We start from the raw sequence: 10,471 nt of genomic DNA, 5'->3' as shown, positions 1-10,471 counted from the left end.
TTTTATCAAGAGAGAATTATCATTATTTTCTCCTTGGTAGATTGAGAGAAGTTGTAATTCCTATTTTCTCATAGTGAAATTCTTCTACCGTTGCCCGTGGTTTTTACTCTATATTATTTAGGGGTTTTCCATGTTAAATTTTGTGTCTTCTTTATCTTCATTTTTATTTTCTCAAATTATCAGTTACGATTTTGCTCTATCCGATAGCCGTCTTCCGCAACAATTGGTATTCGAGCCAGATTTGAGTGTGTAATATCTGCTTATTGTCTTTGTGGTTGCCACCAAAAGGAGGATCCTCCAACATAAGAAAGTAAGAAGGTATTACCCATTCTTTGAAGGTTCCAGAGAACTATTCACAATAGTGAAATAGTGGGAGGTATCCGTAATAGAAGCTATGGCAACGAAATTTGATTTTGAAAAATTTAATGGGAGAAATTTCTCATTGTGGAAATTGAAGATGAAGGCCATCCTGAGGAAAGACGGTTGTCTAGCAGCTATCAGTGAAAGGCCGGTAGATTTCACAGAAGACAACAAATGGATCGAAATGGACGAGAATGCTATGGCAAACTTTCATCTAGCATTAGCAGATGAAGTATTGTCAAGCATTGAGTACAAGAAAACAGCTAAGGAGATATGGGGTCATCTCACCAAATTGTACGAGGCCACATCGTTGCACAATAAAATTTTTCCTAAGAGGAAATTGTACACTCTCCGGATGTCAGAATCTACTTCAGTGACGGAGCACTTAAACACACTGAACACTTTATTTTCTCAGCTTACATCCTTAAGCTGTAAAATAGTAGAACAAGAACGTGCTGAACTTCTACTTCAAAGTCTACCGGATTTGTATGATCAACTCATCATCAACTTGACAAACAGTAATGCCACCAGTCTAGTTTTCGATGACGTTACAGTTGCTGTTCTACAAGAAGAAAATCGGCGCAAGAACAAGGAAGACAGACAAGTAAATCTGCAACAAGCAGAAGCGTTGACAACGATGAGAGGGAGATCAACAGAACGTGGCCAAAGCAGCAGTCACAAACATGGTAGATCGAAGTCGAGAAGCAATAAGAATTTAAAGTACTACAACTATGGAAAGAAGGGTCACTTGAAGAAGGATTGTTGGAGTCTAAATAAAAACTCTAATTCATAAGGCAATACCACAAACACTTCAGATGATGGAGATACTCTATGCTGTGAAGCGTCAACCACCGTGGAATGTAGAAAAAGATTTGTAGATATATGGCTCATTGATTCAGGAGCAACATATCACATGACCTCAAGAAGAGAATGATTCAATCATTATGAACCTGTCTCAGGAGGATCTGTGTATAGTTGCAATGATCATGCCTTAGAGATCATTGGCGTGAGAACCATCAAATTGAAGATGTACGATGGAACAATTAAAGTTGTTCGAGATGTGCGGCACGTGAAATGCCTAAAGAAAAATTTATTATCCTACAGATTATTGCAAGATTGAAACACGGAAAGGAATCATGAAGGTGTTCCGTGGAGCGCTTGTGGTGTTGAAAGGCGAAAAGATAACTGCAAACTTGTACATGCTGAAGAGAGAGACTTTGCTAGAAGCTGAAGCCTCTGTTGCCTCATGTAGTTCAGATTCTACAATGTTATGGCATCAGAAACTTGGACACATGTCAGAACAAGGAATGAAAGTTCTTGTGGAGCAAAAGCTACTTCCAGGCTTAACAAAGATAACACTTCCTTTGTGTGAGCATTGCATATCAAGTAAACATCACCGGTTGAAATTCAACACATCAAATTCTAGAGGAAAAAGTGTTCTAGAATTGGTTCATTCTGACGTATGGCAAGCACCCGTTACATCCCTAGGTGGAGCAAAATATTTTGTCTCATTTATTGATGATTACTCCATGAGATGTTGGATGTACCCTATTAAGAAGAAGTCAGATGTGCTTTTAACTTTCAAAAACTTCAAAGCACGGGTGGAACTTGTTTCTGGAAATAAGATCAAGTGTTTCAGAACAGATAATGGAGGAGAATACACAAGCGAAAAATTTGATGACTTTTGCATGAAATAAGGCATCAAAAGACAGTTAACAGTGGGGAATACTCCTCAACAAAATGGAGTGACAGAGCGGATGAACATAACTTTGTTAGAAATAACAAGAGCAATGTTGAGGGATGCAGGCCTAGAAAAATCATTATGGGCAGAAGCAGTCAATACCGCCTGTTATTTGGTGAATCGAGCTTCATCAACTGCAATAGAGCTGAAGACACCAATGGATATGCGGACTGGTAAACCAGCTGATTATTCAAACCTCCATGTATTTGGAAGTATTGTGTACGTGATGTACAACTCCCAAGAAATTTCAAAGCTAGATCCAAAATTCAGGAAATGTAAATTCTTGGGGTATGCTGATGGTGTAAAGGGGTATCGCTTGTGGGATCCCACTGCTGCAAAGTGATCATTAGCAGGGATGTTATCTTTGTAGAAGATAAGCTACAAAGAAAAGAAGAAGATGGTAGTGCTGAAAAGTCAGAGACTATACAGATACATGTGGAAAAGGAGTTTGAACAATGAGATTCTTCTGAAGTAGAACCAGTACATGATGAACAAGAACCAGAAAGTTCTGAAGCTCCAACAAATCGTCAATCAGATCGTGTGAGAAGACGTCCCAATTGGCACTCAGATTATGTTATAGAAGGTAATATTGCATACTGCGTTTTAACAGAGGACGGTGAGCCATCAACATACCAGGAGGCAATAAACAACTTAGATGCTTCATTGTGGATAATGGCGATGCAAGAAGAAATCGACGCCCTTTATAAAAATAATACATGGGACCTTGTGCCACTACCACAAGGAATGAATCCAATTGGTAACAAATGAGTCTTCAAAATCAAGCGAAATAGTGATGATCAAGTTGAGAGGTATCGTGCAAGAATGGTGGTCAAAGGATATGCTCAAAAAGAATGTATTGATTTTAATGAAATATTTTCTCCTGTGGTTTGACTAACAACAGTTCGAGTAGTTTTGGCAATGTGTGCTACATTGAACTTACATCTAGAGCAACTATATGTTAAAACAGCTTTTCTTCATGGAAATCTTGAAGAAGATATATATATGCTCCAACCTGAAGGTTTTGAAGAAAAAGAAAAGAAGAACTTGGTTTGCAGGTTGAACAAATCTCTGTACGATCTAAAGCAGGCACCAAGGTGTTGGTATAAGAGATTTGATTCCTTCATTATGTGCCTTGGATACAACAGACTTAATGCAGACCCTTATGTTTATTTCAAGAGGTCTGGTGATAACGATTTTGTTATATTGTTGTTGTATGTGGATGACATGTTGGTTGCAGGACCCAAAAAAGATCATATTGAAGAATTGAAGGCACAACTGGCTAGGGAATTTGAAATGAAGGACTTGGGATCAACAAACAAGATTCTAGGGATGCAAATTCACCAAGACAGAAGTAATAGGAAGATTTGACTTTCAAAAAAGAATTACTTGAAGAAGATCTTGTCACGATTCATCATGCAAGATTGTAAGCCAATTTCTACCCCTCTTCTTATTAACTTCAAATTATCCTCCAGTATGAGTCCTAACAGTGAAAAAGAGAGGATGGAGATGTCTCGAGTACCGTATGCATCAGTAGTGGGAAGTTTAATGTTCGCTATGATATGCACAAGACCAGACATTGCACAAGCAGTGTGAGTGGTTAGTCGGTACATGGCGAATCCAGGCAAAAAGCATTGGAATACATTAAAGAGGATCCTGAGATATATCAAAGGGACCTCAAATGTTGCATTATATTACGGATGATCAAATTTACTAATCAATGGGTATGTAGATTCTGACTATGCAGAGGATTTGGATAAAAACAAATCTACTACAGAATATGTGTTCAAAGTTTCTAGTGGAGCTGTAAGCTGAGTTTCAAAATTGCAGTCAGTTGTGGCTACATTCACAACAGAGGCAGAATATGTAACAGCTACACAAGCCAGTAAAGAAGCAATATGGTTGAAGATGCTATTGGAGGAGCTTGGGCACAATCAAGAGTATGTCTCTTTGTTTTGTGACAGTCAAAGCGCCTTGCATCTAGCAAGGAATCCAACATTTCATTCAAGGACAAAGCACATACGAGTTCAATACCATTTCATTCGTGAAAAGGTGGAAGAAGGGACGGTAGATATGCAGAAGACCCATACCAAAGACAATATAGCAGATTTAATGACAAAGGCAATCAACGCTGATAAATTTAGCTGGTGTCGATCCTCTTGTGGCCTGACAAAAACGTAAGCAACATGATGGTACAAGGTAGAAAGAATGGTGTGAAGATATGATTGTTCCAATCAAATCTTCAAGTGGGAGATTGTTAAAAGTTGGCAGCATTAGTCAACATAATGGGGTGGCAATTTGGCATCATTAATGGGCGGCTAAATTGGTCAAATATTGGCCACTAAATTGTTGAAAAAGTTAAATGGAATAATCATAATTTAGTCATTGAACTTATGGGTATTTATAAGATTAGTCCTTAAGTTGCAACTATAAATACCCTAGCTCATTTAGCTTCAAAATCATCCCAAAGCATTCTAGCTTTCTTCTAATACTAGAGAGAATTTAGAGAGTTTCTTGAAAGTTGTTTTCTCCTTTTTATCAAGAGAAAATTATCATTGTTTTCTCCTTGGTAGATTGAGAGAAGTTGTAATTCCTATTTTCTCATAGTGAAATTCTTCTACCGTTGCTCGTGGTTTTTACCCTATATTATTTAGGGGTTTTCCACGTTAAATTTTGTGTCTTCTTTATCTTCGTTTTTATTTTCTCAAATTATCAGTTACGATTTTACTCTATCCGATAGCCGTCTTCCGCAATAAACAATTGCTACGTTGAACCGAATCAAGACAAAGGGAGTTCAATTTGTATTTTTGGCGTAGAATACGCACTCATAGGAGATCAAGTTTGATGAAAAGAGAGTATCCAATTTTCAGAATGAAGGCGAGGTTGAATTCGTATACTTTCCGAATTCCAAGCCCTCATGACTAGTCGGTTGGCATAAGGTCTCCTAATTGATAAGGGAAATTTTGGAGGAGCCAGAAGTCAAACCCCATATGAACTATCGCATTAATTGTTCAATTTTGTTGCAAACTGTACAAGGAAGCATTGAGGTCTGCATGAAGTAAACCGGAATCGTAGTAAGAACTGACTTTACTAACGTAACTTGGCCTGCCATTGATAAAGATCTAGCGACCCATCCGGAGTGTTAACTTTTCATTTTGTAATAAAGTCATAGTCGGAGCATTTTGGTCTCTCATTAAGAATTGACACTCCCAGATATTACCAAGAGTATCAACAATTTGAAAACCAAGGAAATCACCAATATTACGTTTGTTTATATCCGTAATATTATGAGAAAAAAGATTTGGGTCTTTCGATTGTGAACCCGGTGTTCAGAGAAAGCTCCAAAGACTTGGAGAGTGTTTTGGATGCACTCCGCTTGGGTTAAAGTGGCCTTTGTATATAGGTTAGATTATCCGTAAAGAATAAGTGCGAAATGGGAATTCCATTTTTTCCAAAGCGAAAAGGTTCCCATCGATTATCCTGAACCGCATTGTTTATCAAATGACCAAGTTGTTCCATGACCAAGACAAAGAGATAGGGAGATAGAGGGTCACCTTGTCGATCCCCTCTTTCCGAGTGGATGATTAGAGAGAGTTTACCATCCTACTGAATTTGAATTTTCGAAGACGAGATACAATCCATAATAATCCTTTGGATTTTTTATGGAAAACCAGTGTCAACCATCGTATCAAGTATAAAATCCCATCTAACATAATCAAAAGTCTTCTCCAAATTGAATTTGATGGCCATCCAGCCATCTTTAAGTTTGCAGCTTTCCGTTGAGTGGATCACCTCCTAATTGATAATGATATTGTCGGTAATACTACGAACGAAAATAAAACTTGTCTGGTGTTGACCATTAAGGAGGGGAAAGATGGGTTTTAACCGATTAACAATGGTTTTTGTCAGGATCTTGTATAGAACTGTGCAAAGACTGATACTTCTGAAGTCCACGAAAGTTTCCGGTTTGTCACATTTCGGGATTAGGACCAGGAACATTCTATTTAGCTCAGACTCGACGGTGTTTTCAAAAAATATTCGTTGTATCATCTGACAAACAGAATTACCCACTATAGACCATTATTTCAGGGAAAAAACTCCGCATGAAGGCCATCCCATCTCGGGGATTTCAGATGAGCCATGCCCAAGAGGGTTTTATGAATTTCATCGAATGATGGAATATCATCCAAGTGATATATTTGCTCATAAGGAACGGTCTGGAAAGCTGGCCGTAAAGGGAAAGAATCGGTCAGTGGGGCGTCAAGAGTAAAAGAGACTTGAAGAAACATGTTGCCTCCATTTTAAGTTCGTCATCATTATCACACCATGTCCCTTGGACTTTGAGAGCTGCGATTCTATTTTTTTTCCTTATGGTAAATCGCTTTTCGGTGAAAGTAACGAGTATTGCGGTCTCATTGAGAAATCCAGTCAGACCGAGACTTTTGACGCCAAAGAAAATCTTCTTGGTCGAGGAGATGTTCCAACTCAATAAGTAGTCTAGCTTCAAGACTATGGAGGAAGTGCGATGATTTCATACAAATGGCCTTTTGAACACCACGAAGCCTCGCCATTATGATGTGTTTCTTTTTGCCAATGTAGCCAATGACTTATTCCAAGTATATGCAGCCTTGGTAAAATTACAAATTGTTTCAGTCATGCTGAGATTACTATTCCAATTGTCGCCAACCATTCTGGAGAAGTCATCGTGTGATAATCATCCCATAAAATAATGAAAGGGACTGGGGCCAGAAGCTTTAGGAGGACTTCCTAAATGGAGAAGAATTAGAACGTTATACGATCTCATACGTATAAGATGATGAACAGTAGCTTCAACATAATTCTCATCCCAATAGCTATTGCATATGAATCAATCCAGACGGACTTGATAGAGCCCTCTTGACCACGTAAAATCGGGGCCTTGGTAGTGCATATCTCGCAAACAATAATAAAAAATGAGTCTTTAGAAAGCTTTCCATGTTTTGCCGAAATAGAACAATTTTTTCGATCAGAGGGGAAGAGGGTAGGGTTGAAGTCGCCAAAGATAATCCAAGGAGAGTGAATTGTAGAGGCAAGACTTCTGAGGTGGGGCCATAAGTTCTTTTGACCTAGAGCCGAAGGGCTAGCATAGACTGCAGTGGCCAAGAAAGAGGAGTTTGTTCAATTGAGAGAGATATGATAATGTAGAAATTGAAAGTGATGAAGGAGGAAGTCGACTATTACAGTATCATAACAAGCAACCTGTATTCCACCCGAGAAAATTGATAGATCCAATATGATGAGAATTTAGGAAGCCGAGAGAAGCAATAACTGAATATGTTTTTATACAACTAATTCAGGGTTCAACAAATACTACCACATCAGGATTATGATCCTTTAGGTATTGTTTAACAGCCAGAAGAAAGCGAGAGTGTCCATATCCCTGAACATTCTAACATAATAATTTAAAATCCATAAAATGAGTGGGGAGAGAGACATACATCATTCAAGCATTGCTACAGCAACCTCACTGCCTATGACATGATTAGTTGTATCAGGATTGCCACCTGTTTGAATTTGGAGGTCCGTGGTTGGGGGGTAGTTTCAAAATGACTAATGCTGGTGTCATTTGTTGCATCGGGGGGATCTTCCAGGGGTTTATTCGGGTCATTTGTAGTATCCATGGGGATGTTTGGATTGGCAAAACTCACGAGATATTGTTGTGAAAAAAAAATAATTCACGTGATAATGCTGTCCAAAAAATAATTGTTCAAATGGTGTGAATTATACAGTGCATGGATTGGTCGCCATGCAAGCCAAACGAGATCATAGGTCGCCATACACTCGGTGCGACCTTGTAGGTCGCCATGCAAGCGGCTCGAACTCCTCCGTGATTCTGCTGAAATCACGACAAAGGTGGCTCTGCCTCCCTCACCCCGGTCTCCCTCATACATGTAGCAATGAAATCACGACAAAAGTGTTATATACGAGCTGTGGCGAGAGGATGAAGCTTTGTTACGAGCTGTTGTGAGAGGATGAAGCTTTGCATGCGTCATGCACGTCGGAAGAGGTCGCCATGCACGTCGGAAGAGGTCGCCTTCATGCAGTGGGGAGCAGGCGAGCATGCAGCAGGGAGCAGGACGCAAGACAAGGTCGCCCAGCGTGCATGGCGACTTACAAGGTCGCCCGGAGGGCATGGCGACCTATGCTGGGAGCTGCCACGCCGTTGGTCGCCCGGAAGGCATGACGACCTACGGCCAACACTGTGCAATTCGCCCTATTTGAGCAATTAATCTTGGGAGTACGTTATATCATTAAATAAAAAATTCGAGAACATTATCTCGAAAATTTTGCCGTTTGAATTAGCATTTTCATCCATAGCGATGGTTGTGCGTTTTCCTTTGTCAAGTGAAGGCCCTCTTCGACTCAACATTCCCGAGTTAGAACTGTTAGCTTTTTCCATGTTACGTGATAATATGGGAAAATCTGAAATCTTGAGGGTCATGGGTTTACAATGAAGAGTTACTTTAGTTTGCTTGGTGGTGGTTTTACATTTGCCCTTATTGGTCGGTCGAGAATGAAGATTAGTTGTTGTTTCTTTTGATGGTTATGAAGGTTGAGTTTGAGGTGATCAGATGTGTTTGCATGCTCATGGTCTCGACCACTGTCTTCTTCAAAGATAGGATTAACTCTTGAACCATTGAACACAATTTTCTCAACTTGTTGCTTCTTTCCATTAGCGGTTTTTACTATACGACGAGGTCGACGAGTAGCCACCATCCAAGAACCAAAGGTTACATCAGTGTTGGGAGGAATCTCAGCAATTTACATATCAGCGGCTTGAAGAGATCAATTCGAATTGCCATACGAGCAAATCTTCCGCGTCTGCCCCATTCAGTTTGATAATCCAGTTTAAGGGAGAGTCCGATAAACTCACCAATTTCTGAGATCAGACTTTTTTATATAACATCACAGGGAGACCAAGTACTCTAACCTAAGCCATCACCGTGCTTGGAAAAGGAGTTGTGCTGAAGTCTTATGTCCACGGGTATACAGTAAGGTAGTGTTTGAAATTGTCCAGGGTCTGTCTACGAAAGCATGGAGGTAGTCGTCATGGGTAAGGAAAGTGACTAAGAAGTAGTCGTTTCCGATATCCATCAATTTGATAGCCTGTTTTGGTTTCCATATTTCATTGAGTTTTGATCTCAAAGTAGTATATCCTATTCGTCTCCCAAGGAGTTTGATAACCACCATTTGATCAAGGCTCTTCTCGGCTAGAGTTTGGACTTTGGATACGTTCGAAAAAGTCAATTGAGACAATACCATCAACAATCGAACGAGTGACGTCACCCTCTTGAATCTCAATATCTTCTTCATCAAGAATTTCCTCAAAGTTTTCTGGATTAGCAGTTGAATCATTCATCAAGGAATCTATATAGGACAGTGCGTTGCTTTTGTTATTCACCAAGTTTTCAGTCTGGGGTAAAGGGGATGGGGTGGGGTTCTATTGTCCAGAAAGTAGCCTACCTTGATCAGGTGGATCATCGTCGATCCAATGATGTTTTCTGGGATTGGGATTAGGGGGTGGCTACTGCAGGGGCAAGAAACATGCTAGGGTTTTAATTATTTAAATAATAATAGTTAAGTTATAATTAGTTAACTTTTAAAAGAAAAGAATAATGTGTGAATTAAGTGGTTAAGAAATTATTATTATCCTTTGAGATCTCATACTGAAGTACCACATATGTAAGATTTATAAGTATTTATTGTTAAATGATTGAGAGATTGAATAAATAATACCTTATACTCACCACAAATTATTCAAAAAAATTATTTTTTTGATATAATTATATATTTTATCTTACATACATATTTTATTAATAAAATATTAAAATTAATTTTTAAATTAAATTGAAATTAGGATCATATTCTAGTGTAGTAATTTTTTTTATCTTTTTAAATGATGATATGATATTACTTTATGATAACATGTCAATATCATCATTTATTTTGTAATTATAGAAGATTAAAACGTAATGTTAGAAATAATTTAAAAAATATTTAAATGATCAAAATGAAATCGCGAAAATAAGTGAATGACTAAATAATGGTTTACTCAAAAAGTTTTGGGTACATTGTGCATTTAGTACCTAAACTATTAATTTTGGTTCATTTTAGTAACAAAACTTTTAATTTTGTCAAATTCATACCTAACGTTTAGCTTTTGTTTTATTTTAGTACTCCATCATTAAAAACTTAACGCGCTTGGTACCTAAACTATTAGTTTTTGTTCATTTTAGTACATAAACTTTCAGTTTTTTCCCCCTAAATTTAACATTAAGTTTTTAACGGAAGTACTAAAATGAAACAAAAACTAAATTTTAGATATGATTTTAA

This window comes from Hibiscus syriacus, unplaced genomic scaffold, assembly GCF_006381635.1.
Source record: "Hibiscus syriacus cultivar Baekdansim isolate YM2019G1 unplaced genomic scaffold, ASM638163v2 tig00110429_pilon, whole genome shotgun sequence".
NCBI lineage: Eukaryota > Viridiplantae > Streptophyta > Magnoliopsida > Malvales > Malvaceae > Hibiscus > Hibiscus syriacus.
The sequence above is the reverse complement of the archived record's forward strand: the minus strand, read 5'-3'. Positions refer to the sequence as shown.